Source organism: Gossypium hirsutum, chromosome D02, assembly GCF_007990345.1.
Source record: "Gossypium hirsutum isolate 1008001.06 chromosome D02, Gossypium_hirsutum_v2.1, whole genome shotgun sequence".
Lineage (NCBI taxonomy): Eukaryota > Viridiplantae > Streptophyta > Magnoliopsida > Malvales > Malvaceae > Gossypium > Gossypium hirsutum.
Window position 1 is genome coordinate 15,096,494 of NC_053438.1, and position 11,753 is coordinate 15,108,246.

The 11,753-nt window shown below is 35.0% G+C and overlaps 1 non-coding gene across 1 annotated transcript; it reads left to right on the forward strand.

Moving 5' to 3' along the window:
- Positions 1-1,204: 1,204 nt before the first annotated feature.
- LOC121215001 (small nucleolar RNA R71) lies at positions 1,205-1,311 on the forward strand. The gene has a single exon (XR_005910736.1). It is a non-coding gene; the product is annotated as a small nucleolar RNA R71 (small nucleolar RNA).
- Positions 1,312-11,753: the final 10,442 nt, after the last annotated feature.

Genomic DNA, 11,753 nt, shown 5'->3' on the forward strand with positions numbered 1-11,753 from the left:
ATATCAGTAAAAATAGACATCATACATCTTTGAAATGTAGCAGGTGCATTACATAAACCAAATGGCATTCATCTAAATGAAAATGTACCGTACGGACAGGTGAATGTTTTCTTATGTTGATATTCTGGTGCTACTTCAATCTGATTATACCCTGAGTATCCATCAAGAAAACATTAATAGTCTTACCCCGCGAGTCTATCCAGCATCTGGTCCAAGAACGGCAAAGGAAAGTGATCTTTCCTAGTCTATCCAGCCTAACGAATTTGTTAGTTTATTAGAATTAGCTGGTTCAAAAGTTAACTTATCAGATTTTATAGATTTTGGTTCCGGTGAAACTGGAATTTCAACACTCATTTGAACTTCCTCTGAGTCTTGAGCATCGAATGGCTCATTTTCAACTTCGACGGTGTTGGGCTCTAATGTCTTTCCGCTCCTCAATGTCAACGCTGACCAATTTGGTTTTCCAGTATCACTAGGAAAAGAACCTTTTGGTCAGTTTCTGATTTCAGTTGCAAGCTGGCCAATTTGGTTTTCCAGGTTTTTTAATGTAGCTGCTTGGCTTTGGATTAAGGCATCATTCTTGGCTATGTATGCCTTCAACAAGTTTTCTAAGCCATTGGATGGTTCAGATTGAGGTTGTTTCTTATGCTGGTGGGTAAAAATAGGTGTCTAGATCAGTCTAGGTTGGGCATATTTGTTACTGGGTCCAGCCCCTTGGTTACTCCAGGAGAAATTAGGGTGGTTTAGCCACGATGGGTTGTAGGTATTGGATTGTAGTCCTTGCCTTCCTCGGTTTTGGTTTTGGTTACCCATGAAATAAATGGATTCTGGGTTCGATGGACATTCTTCGAACAAATGTCCTTCCCTACTATAGACATAGGTTGTATTTTCAAATTGATTCGGTTGCTGTGTTGCAAAACTTTTAAACCCATTAGTGGTAAAATTTTTAAGCATTTAGGAAATCGAGGATACCTGAGATGCGAGTGAAGTGAGAGCATCTACTTCATGTATTCCAGTGACTCATCTTCGTGACACTGCTCAATTGATTGGAAATTGATAATTGTTAATAACAATCCTCTCGTTGATTTCATAATCCTCATTGTAAGACTTAGAAAGGAGAGCACCATTAGATGAAGTGTCCACTACCATCCTCGCGCGGGCACTGAGGCCATTATAAAATGTCTCAAGTTGGATGCAATGTGGGAGTCCATGATGAGGGCACTTCTGTAATAATTCTTTGTACCTTTCTCATGCCTCATACAAGGACTTATCATCCATTTGTTGGAAAGCAATGATCTTGTTCCTCAACTTAGCATTCTTGCTAGGCGGAAAATACTTCATGAGGAATCTTTCCGCTAACTCTTGCCATGTGGAAATTGAATTTGGTGGCAATGAGTTCAACCAGGCTCGAGCTCTGTCCCTTAGCTAATATGGAAACATATTCAATTGTAGTGTTGAAAGAATCACTCACCTCCATAAACAACCTTAAGTGTAGGTGAGGATCTTTGGTAGGCATTCCACTGAATTGACCCACTGTCTGAAGCATATGGAACATGACTGGCTTTAGCTTGAACTGTTGTGTCTCGATTTTGGGTCTACTAATACCTTGATTAAGATCATGAAACACTGGCATGACATACTGTCTCAGAGCTCTATCCCTATCATCAACAATAAGGATAGGATTTTGAGTAGGGTCTGCTCTGTTTCCTTGATTCAAATTTTCGAAGTTTATCTCTTCGATCCTTCTTTGACTTGCTTGTCTTCTTCGCTGTCAAAAAGTTATTTCAATCTCAGGGTCTATAGGGAGTAAATCGATAATTTGATCAATACTCATAAACACCTGAAATAAACACAAACAAATTAAATTAAGTTAAAAATTGAACAGAAAAATAAACTAAAACACACAATTAACAAATTCACAAATAATGACTTTTTAAAACAGTTCTTGGCAACGGCGCCAAAAACTTGGAACGATGAAAATGTGCAGGTGAACACAATCGCAACAAGTAATAAAGTGACAAGTAAATATCGAGTTATCGTACCCACAAGGACTGTGAAAAGAATTATTTATGAATGCAATTTTACAAACACTTTGGTGAAGAAAAAATATTTTGTTTTGAATTGGTTATTAAAAACTAGGACTTTAACAAAGTAAAATAAATAAAAATAAAATAAAATTTCCAATGCACGATTTCAAAAGATGATTTTAATCAAGATGACATAATTGTGTTAGATTAATTACATTTCTTAACTTAGAATTATTAAACTCATGTTTATGTTGTTACGAATAAATTCACGGCAACTTAGTAATTTGCTAACTTATGAACATACTGATCTACCAAAATGCATTTATCTCTTGACTATATCTCTATGTCAATTCAACCTATTAAACAAATTTTAATAAGCAAATGTGTTAATTCACATACGTATTCATGAAATCAAAAGAATCTCTTGTACATATCCCTATGCCAATTCAAAAAATTAATTGAATCTCAAAAGCACATAAAAGATTACGTGAGGTAACAATGTATTTCTACCTTGAAACAATTTAATCACAATAATCTTACAAGTTATGCAAGGCTAATGTATCGTTAGATACCGTTGCTAATTTAATCCTCAGCTACCTTAGATGATTAAACATGCACTGATTAAGTACTGTGTCAATTAATTACAATTTCAATTCGTTTAAATAATTAATTCATTAGTTACCTTACAATTTTAATGCAAGAATAACTTAGTCAATGTTTTACTTAATCAAACATTTTACCGAGGACTATAACAACACAAACACAATTTTAATAAATTAAGTAGATGAAATGCAATCAACCTAAAACAAATTAAATTTAAGTCATATTAATTAAATTAAAAATTTCAACATCATAAATATTCATAGACATGTTCATCATAACAACAACAAAATTAAAAGGATAGGGAACAAGAATCAAATCCGGTGTTCTCTCCGTGGCTTGACTAGTTTGCTCTACTCCTCCTTTTTCTGCTTGTTCTTATCGAACCGAGGCTTCTACGACCACTTGAATGCTACTCCAAATGGTGGATGAATGATTTTTTTCAAGAGGTGAAATTCACAAGGGAATGAAGAATATTGAAAAGGAAATGAACAGAGAAAAATGAGAGAGAAGTGAAGAGATGAGGAGAGTTGAGATGTGTTTGAAGTGAGTAGCCAATGGGGTACTTATAGGTTGAGATGGCTGCCAAAATTAGCAAAAATCAGCATCCATAGAGTCCCCCCATTACCGGCCACACATGTGGCAAGTTTGAAGGTTTTAAACTTGTTATTTTAAGGTAGGGGCAAATCTAGAAAGACACAAATAGTGGAGGGGTTTGAATGCAATATGAAGGAGTCTTCAAGGGCCATTTTGCAAGAAAAATAATCAGCCAAGCAAGCTGATTAGGTCAGAATGTGGGACGGTTTTGGGATGCCTAGTGCTTGGTTGGTTCGATTTGCTCGGTTCAGCTCAACTAGGCCCCTTTTCATAATTAATTAATAATAATTTATTTAACCTAAATTAAATTGGATTAAAATCAAAATTATTGATACTATGTATTAAAACACATAATATGGACCTTCTTATGCTGAAAATTATTTCGCCTTGATGCTTCGAAATTGCTTCTCGGTTTATTGCTTCTAATAGTGTTTGTCGAGCCGTTTTTCGCCCTTTGTGCAAATATGTCGAAATTAATTGAAATTAATCAAAATTTTATATAAAATTAATTAAAATTCAACATGTTCATAATTTTAGTGCAATTTAATTATTTTATACTTATTATATATTTTTCGATAAGAACTTTACTGAAACTACATGAATTTAAGTTAAATTGGCATGAAATGTGTGTATATTTTTGTGTTTGCAGAGCCTCGTTTGAACCTTAGGAATTCATAGGATATGAATGATATGTCATTAGGGTTACTGATTTCAGCTCGTATGAGCTTACCAATATTCAGCTCGCATTAGCTTACCGTTAATCAGCTCGGAGAAGGTTACCGTTATTCAGCTCGGAAGAGCTTATCGTTTACTGCTCGTAAGAGCATGTCGATTTAGAGCTCGTATGTACATACATGAACATGAATTGGAGAATTACAGTTCAGTACACCTCGTGTGTACTTCACGCGCATCCAACGATAGTCTAAACGATTCAACGAGCACAGTTATGTTATGAAATTATATGAGTTCGATATGAACTATTATAGGTATTTACATGAAATACATGATGGTGATGTTACATAATACATTGATATATATGAAATGAATAATACATGTATATGAAATGTGATTACTTGTTGAATTCATCCATGTGTATTGGATTTTATATGTGATTTACATGGCTAATATGTTGGTGAACATGTGTTTAGGATTTTGGCCAATTTGGTTGGGATATACTATGTTTACTTACCTAAATTATGGTTAAATCGTAAGTTAAATTCTATGTTATACGAACTTACTAAGCTTAAATGCTTACTTTATTTTAGTTTTTGTGTTTTATAGTGATTTGTAAGCTCGTTTGGGTTGGAAGCTTGCTGGAGCTATATCACACTATCCATCAGCTCTTTTGGTACTTTTAATTGGTTACATTTTGGTTATAATGGCATGTATAGGTTATTTTGGCTAATATTGGCCTATGTGTGATGTTGTGGTTGTGGCCATATGCTTTGGCTTGTGTTTTGGTATATTTTGCTTTGTGTATATATAAATGGCCTTATCATGTTTGGTGTGTGGATTGATTTGTGATAGAATGATGAAAGGTAAATGTTATCTAAATGTGCATTTTGTACATGTGTTTGTGATGTGAGGAATTGGTGATGAATTGGTACCTTGATATTAAGGTATATATATGTCTAAATATGTTAGTATTTGAAATGCATTTTAGTATCAAATGGTATGTTTTGGTATATAAATGAATCGGTATGAAAGGATGCAAATTAGCTTGGTAAATTGATGGTTTATTTGGTTAAATTATATATATGAAAATACATGTTTGAATATTGTCATTTGAGGTGCGTAAGAGAATATTGGTTGTATGTGAAATATTACATGTTTAATGCTTGATTTTGGCTTGTTTTGGATGCCTATTTATGACTTGTGTATATACAAAATATTGAGTTTAGGTAGGTGCCAAATTGGGTAGGAAATGTGGTTTGTAAAAGGACCTATTTTATTCCACACGGGCAGAGACATGGGCGTGTGTCTCTGCCGTGTGTGACACACGGCCAGGTGACATGGTCGTGTGTCCCCTATATCTTTTAAAGAGTGTAAGCCAGTATGCTCACACGACCTAGCACATGAGCGTGTGGCTTGGCCCTGTGGCACAAGTCAGTGAGTTACACGGGCACGGACACGAGCTGGAACACGGCTGTGTGTCCCTATTTCGAATGTCCACACAGGCTGAGACACGGGCGTGTCACTTGACCGTGTGAGTCACATGGCCTGGCCACACGGCCCTGAGACCCCTGCAGTGTTGAAAACTTTAAATGTTTCTAATAAAATTTATGAGTTTTTGAATTAGTCCCGATTTGTTTCTAATGCGTATTTTAGGCCTCGAGGGCTCGTATAAAGGACAATATGTATGATTTTGATTGGTTTTAACATGATTTCTATATGATATGAAATGTTTGAAATTTTTGTTTGTTTGATTTGTAAACTCTGGTAATACTCTGTAACCCTGTATTGGCGATGGATTCGGGTTAGGGGTGTTACAAACTCATACCAACTTGAACTGTCACAGGATGGCGAGTATGTATGGATTATCACACATTTAACAAGGCAACTAGGAAGGACCATTTTCCCCTACCATTCATTGATCAAATGTTAGTTAGATTAGCTAGAAAAATGTTATACTATATTTTGGATGGTTATTCAAGATATAATTAGATTTCCATAACTCTCAATGACCAAGAGAGGTTAACTTTTACATGTCCATATGGTACTTTTGTATTCATTGAAAGGGTTGTCGTTTAGGTTATGTAATGCCCTGACAACTTTTCAAAATTGTATGATGACTATATTCTTTGACATGGTGGAAAATTTTTTTGAAGTCTTCATGGACAACTTTTCTGTGTTTGGGAATGATTTTAAAGATTGTTTGAAAAATCTAGAATTGGTTTTATGCCGCTATGAAGAAATAAATCTTGCTTTAAATTCGAGAAAATGCCACTTCATGGTTTGTGAAGGAATTGTCTGGGGCATAATATGAGTGAGTAAAACTTGATTCGACTCGAAAAACTTGAAAAAAATTTGAATTTCAAGTTAAACGAATCGAGTTATTCGTGTCAACTCGATTTTTTTTGAATTTCAAGTTCAGATCGAGTTGGTTTTCAAATTCAAATAATTCGAATAAACTGAATATCAAACATAATAATTTATATTATTACCCTAAACTCCTAAACCTCTTCACTTTCCTCCCAAAAATTTTACTCCTTCCCACTTTTCCCCCATAACTTTTGCTTTCTTCCCATCCCACCCCTTTCTACCCCAAACCCATTCCTCCACCGTATTTTTTTTGAATATTTCCCTCCTAAAATTTTACTCCTCCCAATTATTCCTCCCCCCAAAATTTTACTCCCTCAACCTCCAAAACTTTTTATTTACCCCCTAAACTTTTACTTCTCACCCTTTACCCCCAAATAAAAAATTAAAATCATCCAAAAAAATTCCTAAACCTAAATAATAATTTTTATTTATATCTACTATTTATATTATTAAATTAAATCTCACATTTTGTACTATTTATATTATTGAATTTTTTTATCATATTGAATTTTTATAAATTTTTGCTAAAATTAAATTATTGATGATGCCATAAAATATTCGTGTTAAAATTTTATGTTGGTATAAATTCCACATTTTATCTTTAAGATAATTTTTATTAAAAAAATCACATTTTTTGCATTTAATATATTTTTTAATTTCAAAATTCATAGTACAAGAATTAGAAGATAATTGAAGCAACTAAGCAAGCAAAGAAGTTAACACGTATATAAAAGATTAATAAATAAATTATAAGGGGATGAAAGTTAATAACAAATTTGATTATGGTGGAAAATTTTGATTACGGTGGGTGACTGTGATTTTAAGGACTTAAAATATTTTGATGAATATTGTTTGATAGCCTTTGAAGAGTTAAAGAAAAAACTTATAACAGCACCAATTGTAGTCGCTTCGAAATGGACACTGCCTTTTAAACTCATGCGTGACACCAACGATTATGCTATGGGAGCCATGTTGGGGCAACAGAAAGACAAAATACTACGTGTTATATATGCTAGCAGAACTTTAATGGAAGCATATCTTAATTACACCACCACGAAAATGGAGTTATTGGCTGTGGTGTTTGCGTTCAATAAATTTTGTTCTTATCTAGTTGGTATAAAGGTCATAGTCTACACAGATCATTCTGTTATTAAGTATTTAATGATAAAGAAAGATGTTAAACCAAGGTGGATTAGGTGAATACTTTTGTTGTAGGAGTTTGACAAGGAAATCAGAGATTGGAAAGGGACTGAGAATCAAGTGGCTTATCACTTTTTGAGGTTAGAATCTAGAAGTAAAGGTGACCATGACATGCTTATTAAGGAAGAATTTTCAAATGAACAACTGTTAGTTGCCACGACATTACCTTGGTATGCCAACATTGTGAACTATTTAGTGAGTGGTGTGTTGCCATCTGATCTTAACAGTCAAAGAAGATGGAAATTTCTTCATGATGCCAAGCACTAGTATTGGGATGAACCTTTCTTGTTTAAACATTGTGCTGATCAATTAATTAGGAAATGTGTCCCTAATGATGAAATCTATAGCATTCTGCAACATTGTCATTTAGCTTCGTATGGAGGACATTTTAGAGGGATGAGAACTGCTGCTAAAGTACTTCAGTCAGGATTTTATTGGCAAGCCTGTTCAAGGATGCTCATGAATTCTATCAGTCATACGACTGTTGTTAGAGAACAGGAAATCTATCTAGAATACACGAAATGCCCCTACAAAGTATACTGGAGATTGAGTTGTTTGATGTATGGGTAATAGATTTTATGGGTCCATTTCCACCGTCAGTGGGCAAATTGTACATGCTGTTAGTAGTGATGAGAGGTCTCATTTTGCCCTTCTTACTAATAATGCAAGGTCAATAATGAATTTTTTACACAAGAACATTTTTACAAGACTTGGTACACCTAGAGTCATTATTAGTGATGAGAGGTCTCATTTTGACTACATGTTGGTAGCTAATTCTTTGCATCGATATAGGGTAAAACATAACATTTCCATAGCATATCACCCCAAACAAACGAACAAGCTGAAATTTCTAATAGAGAAATTAATTTTTTTTAGAAAAAGTGGTGAATCCTAGTCGTAGGGGTTGGCCTACCAGGTTGGATGAAGCTTTATGGGCATATCATATCGCGTACAAAACACCGTTGGGGATGTCACATTTTAAACTTGTTTATGGCAAGCCATGTCACCTTCCTGTTGAACTTGAGCATAAAGCATTTTGGGCTATTAAGTAGCTGAACATGGATTGGGTCGCTGCTTCAGCTACTGGCCGTAAAAGGTTGATAGAATTGAATGAAATGGAGGATTTCTGAGCACAAGCGTATGAGAATGGTAAGTTGTACAAGGAAAAGACCAAGCGTTGGCACAATAAAAGAATCATGCTGTGGAAATTTGAACTAGGACAAGAGGTATTGTTATTCAACTCTGGGCTCAAATTGTTCCCTGGTAAATTAAAATCTTGCTAGTCAGGTCCTTTTGAAGTAGCTCAAGTGTATCCTCATGGAGCTGTTAATATAAAAGACTTGAAAATGGATGTCACATTTAAGGTTAATGGGAAATGCTTAAAGCACTACTGGGGTGCCCATGTGGATCGAGACAAGCACTCCATTAACCTCTGAGATGTTTGAGATGACAATTTCTTTTATCTCTCTTTTCCTTGTTTTACTTTAATTTTATTTTTAGTACTCATTTAATATTGTTTCTATTTTTGTTTTCTTATTTTTGAGTAGTTTTCTATGATTTCTAGAGACAGGATAAAGAATATGAATTGAGTAGTTGCGATATTAAAAGGACTTTGCCATAACATTGCGACAAACTGGGTGAATGGATAACAATTGGATGACTGGGCAGATAAGTCCAAGGGGAGAGATTTGTTTTTTTATAGCTAGGTCAATTTTGTCACTTGGCGAGCCTATGGAAGAGAAGCTGAACTTTTTTGTTTAAGGATTAGGGCACTTCACATCCCCCCCAAAATCTTTCTTATTTCTTTCTTTTCTCCTCCATGTCACGTAACTTCCCTAGCACATTTCATTTTTGTTGAACTCTCATCATTATCTCCTTTATTTTCCTCTTCTCAATTGCTCACGTCTCTTAAGTTTCTCCTAAATTTATCATTTTTATTACTCTTTCTCTTCAATCTCACTTATCTTTTCTTCCATTACATTCTCCAATATTTCTTCCAGTCTTCTCCAATGGCTTGGCTCAAAACTGCCTCCAAAACTGTTGAACCATCAAAGGCTGGTGCTGCTTAGCCAAAGACATTCTTTAACAGTGTCATAGCTATGAGATACAATAACAACATCGCTAAGCGCCCTTTCTAATTAAGAAAGGGTTCTTGTTTAAAGATGAACCATACATGGGATACGATGAATCTGTTTCCTTCATAGCAGAAAAGCATGGGTGGAATATTTGTTGTTTGCACCCCAAAGACGTTTTAGGGAAAATTGTTTAAGAATTTTATGCCCATACAATTCTCTAGATTCCTCGTTTATCTACAGAAGGGGCACTTTCGTTCCTTTTGATTAATATCATGTTCATGCACAGTTTGGTCTTACAGGTGTCTAAGACGGACACACACTGTTTGCTGATAGTATCACTGCTGAGGATTTAGCCTAGGTATTGGATGATTTATGTATCGAAGGAACACGATGGAATATTTCCAATCAAGACTGTTATGCTGTTGAGAAGGCTTTATTGAAGCCTATTGGAAAAATATGGTATAATTTTCTGAGGAGTTGACTCATGCCGTCTACGCACAATAAAACTATTTCAAAATAGAGAATGCTTTTACTACACTCCATCATAAAAGAGAGAAGAATGAATGTTGGTAGGATCATTTTTTAGGAAGTACACTAGTGTGATGAGAAGAGTGCTGGTAGCTTAAACTTTCCCTCACTAATTACTGCTCTATGTCGAACCGCCCGAGTCCCTCTCAAGGAGGATGAAGATAACACCCCTAACAAGGTAGACTATCTAGGACCATCTTTGCCAATATTCAAGGCACTGATGCTGCCAGGGAAACTTAGTATAGTCAGACCACTACTCCACTACTGCGCATTCTCCCACTACACCTTTAGTTTCTTGTAGCTCCCTCGAATAGCAAATATTGCACTCCTTAAAGCAGTTGGAGCAGAGGATGTATCTTTCTGAAATTCAATAGTTTCACCTGGCTGAGGAGATGGTCCAGACCTAATAGCATCAAGCTCAATATTGGGCATATGTGAGAAGGACGGATTTGGCTCTCAGAAGATCCCTATAAAAGAATTTTACAAAGCCAATGCCAGACTTTCTTGTCTTCCCCACCACTTTGCTGCCATTTTCTGATGCTGCTGAGGAGCCCACTCAAAATGCTACTGAGGAGCCTACTCAACATGCTGCTAAAGAGCCCGAAAAGGTCACATCCCTGAATATTGAGAAAGATGAAGAAGAAGAAGAACAAATAGATGACACTGCCACTACTGCCACCACCAAAGGTAAGAACTCTGTTCCACCTTTTCCACTAGCTTCCGTAACTGTACAGGACCGTAACATTGATCATTTGATTAATTAGCTTACAGAAACTGATAAGGGGGAAGAGATGAACGCCAAAAAGAGGAAATGGCGGTATAATTTCAGTGCCCAAAAATCCACTCGTCGACAAACTGAAGTATTTACATGCTAGTCTAAGCTAGCTAAGTTTTCTATTTCTTTCATGCATCTTGCATTTCATTTCTTTTTCCATGGAATTTGTTGTAAAAATTTCCCTTTTTATTGTTCTCTTATATGTCTAGTCATGCATTTAAGACAATGTATCCCTTAGGTTTGGGGTGTGTTGTGCAATTAGGTTTATTTTATATTTAGTATGTATCATCATTTTATTATAGTCATTTTACTATATTTAAATCTATTTTTCCATAGCAATGTAATATTAAGTATTGTTTGCCTATGAGGAGTACAATATGTACTTATAATGTTCGATGATGAGCTTAGATTCTTCAATACACCTAGAGCATGTTACAGTGGATTAGGTGAACTTGAAAATCAATTTCTAAAAATGAGATATCCTATACTTAGCTTTTTTGGATTATAGTGAGTATTTTCTAATGAACTTAGGGAATTCTAAAGCCAAATTTAGTCATATTGCCTCAACATTGTTAAATAAAGGACAGTAGGCACTCTAATGCTTAGAATTGTTGAGTAAGTTAGCACCACTTTGTTTTCTCCATCGTGTTGTTTACTAGAAAGGTCAGTTCAAGTAAGAGTGTAATAGAAAGTAAATAAATTAGGGGCAGTCCGCTATAGTAACATGCTGAGTAGCTAAAGAGGTAATTGTTTGCTCTATCCATTTTCTAAGTCAAAAGCCTTATCTTTAAAATTGATTTCTATTTAAATTGTGACATGATTAAGTACTAGGTTATTCAATGTATGCTCCATTGTGATTATCAAGTCAAAGAATTTTGTGACATGCTAAGTCCCCTAATATACTGTAGA